The sequence below is a fragment of the Ursus maritimus genome, unplaced genomic scaffold, assembly GCF_017311325.1.
Source record: "Ursus maritimus isolate PB19 unplaced genomic scaffold, ASM1731132v1 scaffold_10, whole genome shotgun sequence".
Lineage (NCBI taxonomy): Eukaryota > Metazoa > Chordata > Mammalia > Carnivora > Ursidae > Ursus > Ursus maritimus.
The window spans coordinates 57,056,037-57,069,648 of NW_024423344.1; the positions used below are offsets into that span (position 1 = coordinate 57,056,037).

A 13,612-nucleotide genomic window follows, 5' to 3' on the forward strand; every position below is an offset into this window, starting at 1 on the left:
AGATGCTAACCTAGATACCTGCAGTTCATTTCCACTGCCACGTACACATTTAGGGTAGCCCCTTCAGTTGTGCACTTGGGCACTACTGGCCTGTTGTCATCAGTCTCCACTGACATGTGTGTCCCTAGTGAGATCCTGTAGCTGGGAGACTGCATGCTGATGACTAATGCCTCCACAACTGCTTGTGGGCCCCAATTCAGCTTTATCCCTTGTCACTGGGCTGCACCATTAGGCTCAACTACAGCCAGCCTCCCATCTAGCTGCCCTCTTGGCAGACATGGAGGCCAACTGCAGATTCACCAGTGGTATGGGGTCCCTGGCTGCCAGTGTATATTATCGTGGCTTCTGGGTCTTGCCGTGGTCTCTCGATAGTGGAGGCTGGTGTCTGGAATCAGGCCAGGGTAAGCAGATGCGTAGCTGAAGTGGCTAGCTGCAGGTGAGCCTGGTGGTGCAGCCCAGTGACCAGAGACAGGGCTGGATCAGAGCCCGCAAGCAGCTGAAGGGCCGTGGCTATTGGCTTGTACTCCTGTGGTTGCAGGGTCTCCCCACTGGCATGCTTGGGGCAGTGGAGGCAGGGTGCATGTTTCTTTTTCTTTTCTTGTTTTTAACTGCTGCATTGTTGAAGCTCAGACTGGAACTTCACACAGAGTAGACAATAAATGTTAAAAATTAATAACCAAACATTTAAGTATTTTTCTCATGTTTCAAAAAAATAAAAACTTCATTTAAACTCAAAAGGACAAGACATGAAGCAAAATTTAGAATTTATGCTTCTCTTACTCCTGCTTGAAACTAAAATGTAGGAAAACCATGAATCAAGTTTTCCACCTCACGGTGAAACAGCTTTTAAATTTGCTAAATTAATATCACTCAATAAATTGGTAAATGTTATAGAAAATATATATTTTCTAATACATAAGAAGCATAGTGTTCAAAGAACTGAAATGATTGGTATTATCTAAATTAATAACACAAGAATATGGCTTAAAATGTCTGGTCCCCTTTAAGAATAGATCTCATTGCATTTTTATAAATTATGAAAATTTGCTTCAATGCCTGAATAAGGCATTGTTTGGAAGCTAAATTAATTTAATAATTACATTTAAAAATGTAGTACTAGAGGGGTGCCTGGGTGGCTCAGTCAGTGAAGCATCTGCCTTCTGCTCAGGTCATGATCCGTCCTGGGATCCACTGCAACATTGGGCTCCCTGCTCAGTGGAGAGTCTGCTTCTCCCTCTACCCTTCCCCCTGCTCGTGATCTCTCTCTCTCACTCTCTCTCTCAAATAAATATACAAATAAAAAAATAAAAATGCGGTACTAGAGAAACATATTATTTTATTTTCTTTTATCTACTTACAAAATGATTGCCTTAGATGTTACCCTGAATGATCTCTCAATAAACTTTTATGTATTTGGGTACGTAATTGCCAATAAAAGCTCAGATTATTCCACTGAAATATTCCCAGAACATCAGACTAGCAAAGACTATCAGCATCTGGAGATATAATTTTCAGACAAATTGGTATGAGATGAAAATAGTAGGAGATGAAAAATGGAGAAGAATCTATATATTGTACAACTTCACACATAAAAGTATTCACATTTTATAAGTGAGGAAGTCAGGACAGAGGTTAAAATTCCTTACTGATGGTACAAGGAAATGATAATCATCAGATTTGATGCTGTGTTGTTTGTACTATATGATGAATGAAGACTTACACATAATTTCTTTTTTTTTTCCAAATCATAGAATCTACTTACCAATTTCTATAAAATATCTAAGTAATGCCATCTCTTAGACTAATAGAACAAAAGATGTGTGTGTGTGTGTGTGTGTCTGTGTCTGTGTCTGTGTGTAGTGTAGTGTATGAATATATGTGCCTGTGTATTTGTGGTAAATGTTTAGAGGTGCTGAATCCAAAATATATCATTTCTGTGTTTATGTAGGGGGGCAGTCGTGCTTGTAGTAGAGTGGGTTATTGTCCTTCACTTTTTATTCCCTTCTGCAAGGTAACTTTACCTACTTTGCCACATTGATGGTGGTCTTGACCATGTGACTTGTACTCCTCACTTATGCATGTTACAATGATAATGGTGTAGAAAGAGACACATTGGGTAGGAGAGATACATGTATTCATTATTTCCTTCCTTTTTTCTCTCACCATCTCTTCTCTCTGTTCTTCTTCACTTTAATTTAATATCAACTTATACTGAACTTGTTCCTTATATCAAGTAACTGCATTCTATTAGGACCTGGGAAGAAATGATGGATATGATTTTTCCCTACCTTTTAGAAACTTACCTTTGATGAGGAGAGGGGGCTAGTGGTTGTGGAGAGGAAGTTCCTCTAATCTAATGAATGCATGGCATTATAACGTAAGCATAGAGATTTATTCAAAGTACAAGAGGGCTATGCAAAATAAAACTACCACTTTCATTTTGTAAAATCAAGGAAAGCCTCTCAGAGGTGATGACATTTTCAGAGATTCCTGTCGTTGTCTTCCTATGTTCATTACAATTTCAGTAACAGTAGTATCAAGAAATGCTTATATAATTGATTTTACTTATTCTTCAAATATTTATTAATTTTAAAGACACTTTATACCAGATACTGATAGTCAACCTACAACAATGAAATAGCAAATTGAAAATTGGACCACTGAAGTTTTCATATAGCCCATTGTACTAATTCATTTGTTTTTTCATTGAGTAGAGCTATGAATATTTTCGTGGTTGTTAATTCTGTTATCCTGGAAAGTAACTTTAGAATATGAAGGGGAAATTAATTGCTTGTGATGTTTATAAGGATGTCAATAAAGTATTCAGCTTATGTCACTAATAGTTCTTTTGATTCAGTAGCTACTTAAGAGAAAAAAAAGTTCTCTAAAATACCATTGTCATAATTAAGTTGTGGTTTATCCTCTCTAATCTGCAATAGCTAAACAAAGATTAATAGCTGGTATTTACTGGCATAATTACTAAATGAAAATAGCATGACCTAACAGATAAATTTTCTAAAGAAATTAAATATTTTATAAGCTCAACTAAATATTTTTATCAGTTTTCAGTTTTATAAGTTGACTGATTATGTGAGAAGCTCAGCCTGAGTATTTTAGAAACACGTTGATTCACAGGCACCACCCAGTGAATTACCCAGAATGAGGTACCGTGTCAGACCTTGCAATGTATATCTCATGAAGACACAGATTAGAGCCATCAGGCACGGTCATTCAAATTCAGCGTAAGAGCATTATCTACACTCTATGACATTTCTTTTCAATGGCTCTTGAGGTAATTGTGCACATTTATATCAAATTGTTAGGAAAAAGATAGTTGTCATGTTTTTGTAGTTTTTTTTTTTTTAATTTAATCTCTGACAAGTCTGCATTTTTTTTAACTAAACATTTGGCAAGTAAATTTTCAGTAGGCTAAGGCATTTTATTCTGGTTTGAAAAAATTAGATGTTTTTTTTTTCAACATCCAAATATGTGTCAATGACCCTTAAAAGAAAGGAGATTGAAGTACTCTTGAGAAAAGACTCTAGTAGCCTCATATTTATTTACTATGCAATTTCCTTCTAGCGTTTGTTAAAAAGATATGTCAATTTATTCTTAGATGAGAAAGGAGAAATAACCAAATTCTGAGGGTAATTGAATACTGGTTTGGGACTAACCATCAGAGTGTGGGGGCTTGAGACTATTTAGGTTTCAAAAGAAGTTTGCTCTAATAAACTCAGTAAGCCCCCACAAAAGTCATGGGTATTTTTTCAGTTCCTATGTGTACATTGGATAAATACAGATCCTTTAAGGATCCTTGGATTATTTCCTTGAAGCTGAGTTATAGGAATCAGCAAGGATGGTAATGAGGCAAAATTAGAAGTCTTTGTATCTCTCTTTTTAATCAAATAACAAATCAAAATTAATACAATTGGCCATGAGTGTTTGGAACATAAAAGGTGTAGATGTGTTGACTGCTCTTGCATTTTCATATTTTTTTATGGACTGGTGTCCTAGACTGGGGAGTCTAGGACAATGGTGATGATCATAAGCCTAGTCATATGTGACTTCAGTTGTTGCTTTTGTTATAGACACAGTTTTTTTGTATCAAATTAAACACTGTCTCTGCTTGCAGCTTCCTGTTATATGGCAAGGAAAACATATAAACTCTCGGTCTTCCTGAGATGTATTTCTCTTCTCATGCTGTGCCACAAAATATCCTTGGGGACTTTGAATTCATCATGATCCCACAAGATACAACACCAATCCACTACACTAATGACATCACACTGGGGGAGAAGGAATAATGCATGACTTCCTTTTTCTGCAAGTTCTGAGGTAATTTTTTCCTCAGGTTCATTTCTTACTGTCCTTGCTCTGCCTGTTTTGCAAGGTGGTCAAGCACTGCAGCCTGCATTTGTAGTCTCACACAGCAGTTAATTTGCCCCTGGTTTCAGCCTTGGGGAAAATGAGGCATTATGTCCTATCTATCTACCTCTGAATATGGATGCAACTGTAGCGGGAAACATCCAAGCATTCTGATAGTGTCTAAGCAAGTACTTTATCTTTAAGCATTCCTGCTTCAGGATTTTCTCCAAATCCTCAAAAGCTCACTCGCAAAGAGCTAGCAGCATCCAGAATTACAAAAGAAACAATGCCACCGGGGTCACCACTAAATCAGCAGAGGAAAGGGGGCAGAATGTTCCCCAGATGAGGGCCCCAGCCTTCCATCTGTAGGAGAAGGTGGTAATTCTGAGGTGCATTTACATAATTGGCTTAAGGCTTCCCCATAGGACGGATCCCTAATTGTCCATCATGGTAGTCTCTTTCATAGTGGGTTGTTTTGTTTTGTTTTGTTTGTTTTGTTTTGGTTGAGTCTATACTACCTTAACTCCCTGTTTTCTTTTCTCATTCTGGCTTCCTTGGATGATCTTCCAAAGAATTACTTGCATGTAAATCCTCGTATCACGCATTGATTTCTGACACCTTAGATTGTGTCTGACTTTTAAATCTTTACAATTGCTCATGTAAAGATTTAAAGCCATAAAATCCCTCTAAGTAACCCTTGAGCTGCATCTCAGATGAAGGAGCAGAGATGAAGTGTCGTATTTTTATGATTCTATTCTAGGTCATTTTAATGTCCGTTACAATTATTTCTTTGACGAAAAAATTTAGAAGTGTGCTTGTAAGTTTTGGAATGTACTTTTTCTAGTTATCATTTACTTATTGAGTTAACTCTTGGTTGTATTATAGTTAGATAATGTAGACAGTACAATATTCATCACTTTGATTTTTTGTACCAAATTTGTATAGTTTAAAATGTGCATAGTTTTAATAGATTTCTGTATGTACTTCTTAACAACATAAATCTTTAATTTGTATGTGTGTACATGTTATGATACATAATATAGATCTATTAAATCACCTTGTTTATTGTGCTTTACAAAATTTTGCATTATTAACTATTTTGACCTATTTTACTGATTTCTGAAAAAGATATATTAAAATCTTCACTATGCTGGCAGATATTTCTAATTCTGTTTATATTGTATGATTTTGTTCTTTATATTTTGAAACTATATAATTACATTTATATCAGGATAGAATTGTCACATATTCCTAACTTATTGAACAATTCAATTATTATAGAGTCACTGTCTTTATTTTATCCATTTTCGCCTTGAAATTTTTGTCCAATATTAATGGAGAAATCAGATGTTTTGTTTTGACCCTTATATGATATATCTCAATTTCTTATACTTTGTATTAGATATTGGTTTCCTGTAAACATTGTGTGTGTGGGGGTGTGTGTGTGTGTCCGTGTGCATGTGTGTGTATGTATGTGTGTTTTAATCTTAAGCATGTCCTATCATCTTTACCTCTTAATTTGGAAGTTTATTTACATGCAATTACTATATTTATGGATGAATTAAGATGTATTTCTACTGTTTCATTGTGTGCTATTTATTTGTCTTACTTTTATCAAGAATTATCTTTTTACATAAAGTTTTACGTCTACTATTTTAATGGTAACTTTAGCTATTTTTTTTTTTAAAGATTTTATTTATTTATTCGACAGAGATAGAGACAGCCAGCGAGAGAGGGAACACAAGCAGGGGGAGTGGGAGAGGAAGAAGCAGGCTCATAGTGGAGGAGCCTGATGTGGGGCTCGATCCCAGATCGCCGGGATCACGCCCTGAGCCGAAGGCAGACGCTTAACTGCTGTGCCACCCAGGCACCCCTAACTTTAGCTATTTTAACAGTGTGTTGTAGAGAGTATCAGCTAAACTTCTATAACAGAGTGACTTTATAATAGTTTGTTGTGTGTTTGTTTTGGTTTGGCTTTTTAAAATAGAGCTTTTGTTTTGTTTTGTTTTCTGTAATGGTTTAATGGAATGAGAGCAGGTTAGGTATATTGGAGCTGTTTTTCACAAGATTATTCTAAAATCCTGATACCTTCTTTTTTGTTGCTCTGTCAACCCAAGGTAATTATTTGTGTGAATGGTCAGGCATGTTTCAGCGCCACAGTTTTTTGTTTTGTTTTGTTTTGTTTTTTCTGGAGGGAAAAGGGGGAGAGAGTATGTCCAGATAAAGTGTTTCCATTAACCTAGTGATATGGTGTGACTTTAGTCTCATGGTTGTACCTAATTGCAAGGAAGACTGAGAATCATCATTTGTATTTGATATTTTAAGTACACAAGTAATTTTTTTTCATTCCTATTGAAATAAGGAAAAATATATTTTAGTCAACAAATAGCAGTCTGCCAAAAATGTGCATGAATTGATACTGTTGTCTCTATAGTCATATGAATTGATACTGTTGGTTTCTCTGGAACACAAAGATCTTAGAATATTTACTATCACCCTCACCTAAATAAACACTACTTTTAAGAAATATTTTAGGTCTACTCTGGTATTTTTAACAGAAATAATTTATTACTATATTATTTGAAACAATAAGTCTTTGCTTAACGTCTCTAACATTCTTACCAATACATTTGCTCTGCATTCCTTGTTACACCGTAGACATTCCATCTAAAATGATTTTCTTTCTGTCTAAAACACATCCTTTAGAATCATTTAGTTCAAAGTTCCATTAGAGTACGTTTACTTTTAGTGTTTTTACATAAAGTCTTACGTCTTAAAGTTTTCTGTTTTTGTTTGAAAATGAATTCATTTTTCCATCATTATTGACGTTTTTATTAGGTATTCAATTACTTATCAGCAGCTCAATGTGACAACACTTATGTTCTGTCTTCCATTGTTGCTTTTGAGAACCCAGCTGTGTGTGTAATCGCCACTGATCTGAAGATAATCTCTGTTTTCTCTTTCTTTGGTGGTCTGAATTAAACTAGAATGTATCCAGGTCTGTGTGTGCACCAGTGTGCCTGTGTGTGTGTATGTGTGTGTATTGTTTATTTGAATTGTGATTCATTAGATTTTCTTTTCATTACTGACTTTTAAACTTATATTTTACATATTTTTTCTTTGTCGGGTATTCTGCATAGTTTCTACAGTTTTAACTTTAGCTAATTATATCTTCTGATATGCTAAATCTTCAGTTAATTTTAATTATTGCATTTTTTATTTCTGGAAGTTTTGTGTTCTTCTATAGTCTTTGATTCCTAATTTATATATTTTAACTTCTTGTTTCTTCTTAAATGTATAAAACATTGTCATTTTATGTTTTCTGACTGATAACTCCAATATCTGAAAGTATCAGTGGCCTTCTTATATGTCCCACCTTTTTTTTTTTTTCTTAATGATTTTTTGCTCCTGTGGCCTTGATTTCTTGGAGGTTCAAGAACTTACTTTTATGAAAAATTTCCTGTAGTAATTTATTGAAGGCTGAGTAGAATTTTAGTTTCTGTAGGTGGGAAGTGTGTTTGCTTTTGCCACTTATTTTGAGGTGGGAGTGCTACCAACACAAAACCAAATAAAATTAAATATTCAAGTTGGATATTTTGGAATCTTACACCCACTGTGAAAAAATGAAAAATGTGTGAAGTCTGATTTTGTGTTCATCAGTTGTTAGCAGAAATGTTGTTTGTTTGTTGCTTTTAATTTATGTTCCTGCCCCACCCGCTCGGTGCTAAAGACAATACAGGAGTTTTTGCAGTTAACCTTATTCAGAGGTTTTGTCTGTTTGCTTGTTTGTTTGTTTTAATCATTTGTTTTTACACTGACAGATTAGAAAGTTGAAAGACAGGCTTTTGCTGTGGTATTTTACTGGATTACCCACTTGGTAGGACTGTGTTTACTCTTTCTTCTCTTACTCTTTTCACAAATTACTGCAGAAATTTATGGTCTCTACAGGTCATAGATAATCTCAATTTAAAAACTAGCTTTTAGATTAAATTACATGATATTTTCTTAATTTTATTTCATTTCATTTTGGGATTAACTGATTCTTTATTTTCATGCCAGCTTATCAGTGCCCTTAAAATTATGTTCATGTATACTCACATATGTGTTACTTTAATTGGGAGGATTATTCATAGTATCTGAACCATCATGTTGTTCCAATTGACGTAGAGAAGTGTGTTATAATTTTAGAACCAACCTTTAGGAGATTTTATATAGATATATAAAATATAAAATATATTTATATCCATAAAATATTTATATATATAAAATATATGTAGATTGATAATATTGATTGAATACATATAATATTCAATGTTTAACCAGCAGTGAACATTTTCTTTTAAATGAATAATAAAAATCATCATAGTTCTAAAACTCTGAATGAAGACCAATAATCAGAAATTGAATAAAATGACAGAAAAATGTCCCAAAATTATTTTCTAGAGAATTACTGATAAATAGTTCTATGTCAAAGTGACATACATTTTTGGCTCAACTAGATGGATGGTGGTGCTATTTATTGAGAAAGCTTATAATGTTTGGCCATATGTTAACACTGAGATATCCCCTCGTATGAATCCTAGGGTGTACGTGTTCTCAGCTAGAAATATAGTCTTTGAATGATCAGTATAGGTATAATATGACATTGCCTAAAGAGATTTTGGAATTCAGGAAAAAAGAGGGGAGCACAGGAGAGATTTTGAAGGTAATTCAAAGAGTGAGCCTTAAGGAAAAGAAACTTTTAACAGACTTAATTAGAGGAAATTAGCAAAAAAGATATGAGCATAGTGATCTAGAGAAAAACACATCCTGATTACCTGGCAGCAAAGAAGAGAGAAATTTTCAGGTTGTTGTATCTAATTTATCTGAAATACTAATTAGGATAAGAAGGAAAAGTATCATATGCAATTTATTAAGAGTTAGTTCACCTGTAATATCAGTGACAAATCTTTTATTTTATACTAGACAGAATCAGATTTCAAAGCTGAGAAGTGAATCTATGAACTTGAGAAATAAATATGTGGAGTATAAATAATTCTCTAAAAAGAACTCTGTTAGCATTTGCGCCCATAAGTTTTACAGTTTCTCTTATTGCTATAAATGAACTGTATTTCTCTTATTACTAGAAATTAACCATGTAGACTCAAAGCTAAATCTGCCCCGTTTCCCTTTGGAGTAAATAAGATTTCATTTAACTACTCAAAGAGTTGCTTCAGCAGGCAGTCATTACTTCATCTTGTATATTATCATTTTAAAACTCTCTAGATCATACATATTAGCTTACAAATTTCTCAGAAAAGAAAGGAAAAAGTGAATACTTCTCTCAGCTTCTCTCACCCTTCCAGCTGCCACTCTTTCATTTCCTATCTTTCACAATAGGCTTCAAATTGTGGTCTTATATTCATGTCCATTTTATTTTTCTCATCCTTTTTCAAGAATTATGATCATCAAGATAAAAAGACATATTGATTAGAGTAAAGGCTAAGTTGATTTAATAAATATATTCTTACCATAATCAAATAACACTTCAGACTTGCTGGGATGACTATAGTCAAAGAGATAGAAAATCCAAGGATGTGGAAAATTATATTCCCATGTGTGGAGGGAATGTAAAATGGTATAGTCACTTTGGAAAATAGTCTGTCACTTCCTAAAAAGATTAAGCCTAGAGTCAGTGTATAATCCAGCTGTTCAACTCTTTAGTATATACCCAAGAGAAATGAAAGCATATATTCCCACACATTTTCACAGAAATGTTCATGGCAGCATTATTCACAATGACCCCAAAGTGAAAACAACCCAATGTCCATCAGTTGATAAACAGATAAAAAAATGTAGTATATCCTACAATGAAATATTATTTGTCATACAAAGAAATGAAGTAATGACAAACGCTACAACATGGATGAATCCCAAAAACATGTTAAGTGAAAAAATCCACGCACAGAGGGCCTCAAGTTATAAGATCCCATTTATATGAAATATAAAGAATAGGCAAATCTATAAAGACAGAGAGAGGATAGACTAGTGGTTGCCTGTGGCTAGGGATGTAGAGTGTGTATTGTGACTTCTAAAGGGGATGGATTTCTTTTGGTGCAATGAAATTAATTTTAAATTAATTGTGTTGATGGCTGCACAACTCTGTGAATATACTAAAAACTGTTTAATTGTACACTTTAAGTGGGTAAATTGTATGGAACGTGAATTCTCTCAATCTGTCACAAAATAAACAATCAATCAACAGTTAAAGTGTACTCTTCCCAAGAATATTGTGACTTTGTTTCCCCGCACAGGAAGAAAATACCTTTTCCCCAGCTTTTTTTTTTCCCCCAAAAAGTAAAACAAACAAAAAAAACGCTAAAGTGTTTAACAGCGTATTTCTCTCGTGTGTAATATACTTGAGAAGAGTAGTCTATGAACAGACAGATCTGTTCCACTGTTCATTCAAGAACACACATTTCATCCATCTTGTTATTTTACCGTAACCGAGGGCATTCCCCTGTTATACATGTTCAAACCTTACTCATGGTAATGAGAAAGATACCAGTTAAGGACTTCTCTTTTTATTTGAAGATGTGCAGAAGAAGAGCAAAGCTTAGAAGTCCTCACCTTATCTAGCATCTTCATAGACCCAACTAATAAACCTTAAATGGGGTAACAGGGTTGATTTTATATAAATAAGTTTTATTCTCCAAGCTGTATATAATTGTAAATTGCTGTGGGTACTGCATATTCATTTAAAAAAGTAAAGTCATACCGTTTTATGAGATGAAAATTTGAGATGAATAAAAATCTTGCATTTTGGTAGAACAATTTTATTATATTAAAATGTGTTTGGATATATGAATTAAGATCATCTAATTGTAAAGTACTACTTATTCAACTTGATATTAAAGTTAGTGTAATTGTTTTTCTAGACAATGAGTACCCAAGGCTGTTAAGTGTCAGTTATATTCCTTAGAATTTTTACTTCACTTTTAATTTTATTGTTTTTTTTTTAGATTTTATACACTGCAGAAATCTTTTAAAAACCTTAGAAACTTTGAAAAATTGCCTAATTCAAGGTTTCCAAACATGCTTTATAATTTTACAACCCAGCCTCTATTTCAGGAATGTTTAAAAGTTTGTCTTTTTTACAAGCTATAACCCAGAGAGAAAGGCCATTATCCTTACACACAAAACGTGCAATTTCCATTATGAGAGAACGTCTTTTAATGTTTATTTTTGTTGAAGCAATAGTCTTCCCGATCTGTGGAAGTAAGGATAAAATAGTGTAAAATTTGTGTTTTGGCCTTTTAAAATCTCAGATTTTTTCTCCTTGATTATGTTTTTTTGAATGATTCTGTATGGACTTTTAAATCAATAAAGTCAATTAATATCATATTGTAAGGACACAACATATTTTTCCAGTAGAAAATATATTAGAGAATATTCTAGACAAAAAACAAAACAAAACAAAACAACAAAACAAAACCCGGAGTGAGAGTCAAAGTAAGTTCTTCTTCAAATATTATGTAAGTAAACTTAATCTTTGCCCTGGATTTTCCAGAAATTTTGTTTTATAACTCCGGAAAATGAAAATTTTAAGACGGTGTGTCCTATTTCTTTTGCATTTACATTTTAAGGATGTAATTTTAAATTAAAGTAAGCAAACATTAAAGATAGTGTTCCCCAAAATGCTCCATGAATTTAAGTGTTTGGTGCCCACCCAACTTATCTCTGATTCCACCCTTTTTCACCTAACAGTGGGACATTTGAAGGACTTGTCAGATGACTGAAAGTATATCTCTTACCAACCCTCCTAAATTGGACTGAGATTTAAATAATAAATCATAGCTTATATACATGTATACATAATGTATATAATTGCCTCTTATGTCTGTTAAAGCTCATATTATAATCCTTATTTTTAGTTTGGGGTCCTTTTGAGAACAAGCTGATTATTGTGAGGAGAAGTTATTTACAATATATCTCACAATATAAATAAGATTTTTAACTCTTTTATTGTATTATAGTTACTACAAAAGACTTACAAGCTTCAGCATTGTTTTCTTCATTACCAAGTTGCATAGTAAAGCATTAAACTCCAGAATATTATTTAGAGTTGCTCAAGGTTTGCACCAAGTAAGTGGTAGAATTTTAATGGAAACTCATATTTTCTTTTATCAATCTTTATTTGTATAATGAGATTGATATAACTTGTTCATTTCACAAGGACAGACGCCTCTTGTAGGAAAGAAAAGAGGAACACAGGAAATATATATTCCAAATCTTTGTAGATATGGCAGGGTTTGGAAGAGAAAAAAGGCTTAGGGATAAGAAGAATAACTAAAATATTATTTACCAATACAAGGACAGAGAATGTAGATTCTTCATGAGAACTATTGGTTTCAAAAACTTGTCATTCCAAATCTATTAACAACAACATTGCTGAGGGAGAGGATTTAATATATATATTAATGTATATTAATATAATATAATATAATATAATATAATATAATATAATATAATATAATATAATATAATATAATATAATATAATATAATATAATATAATATAATATAATATAATATAATATAATATAATATAATATAATATAATATAATATAATATAATATAATATAATATAATATAATATAATATAATATAATATAATATAATATAATATAATATAATATAATATAATATAATATAATATAATATAATATAATATAATATAATATAATATAATATAATATAATATAATATAATATAATATAATATAATATAATATAATATAATATAATATAATATAATATAATATAATATAATATAATATAATATAATATAATATAATATAATATAATATAATATAATATAATATAATATAATATAATATAATATAATATAATATAATATAATATAATATAATATAATATAATATAATATAATATAATATAATATAATATAATATAATATAATATAATATAATATATATTAATATAATATAATATAATATAATATAATATAATATAATATAATATATATGTATTATTTGTGATGACCTGAGCCAAAACCAAGAGTCTGCTGCTTAACCAAATGTGCCACTCAAGGACCCTTCATTTCTCAGTTCTTACCTCAGTTATCCTCTCAGCATCATTTGCCGCAGTCCTTCAATCCCTCCTTCTAGATATGTTGTTTACTGGTTTCCAGAACTGTACGCTTTCTAGTGTTCTTTCTCTTATCAATTTCCCTTATCAGGCTTTCT

General features: G+C 32.2%; 1 pseudogene; it reads left to right on the forward strand.

The window, feature by feature from the left end:
- Nucleotides 1-277: 277 nt before the first annotated feature.
- LOC103657658 overlaps nt 278-13,612 on the forward strand; it is a 152,591-nt pseudogene continuing 139,256 nt past the window's right edge.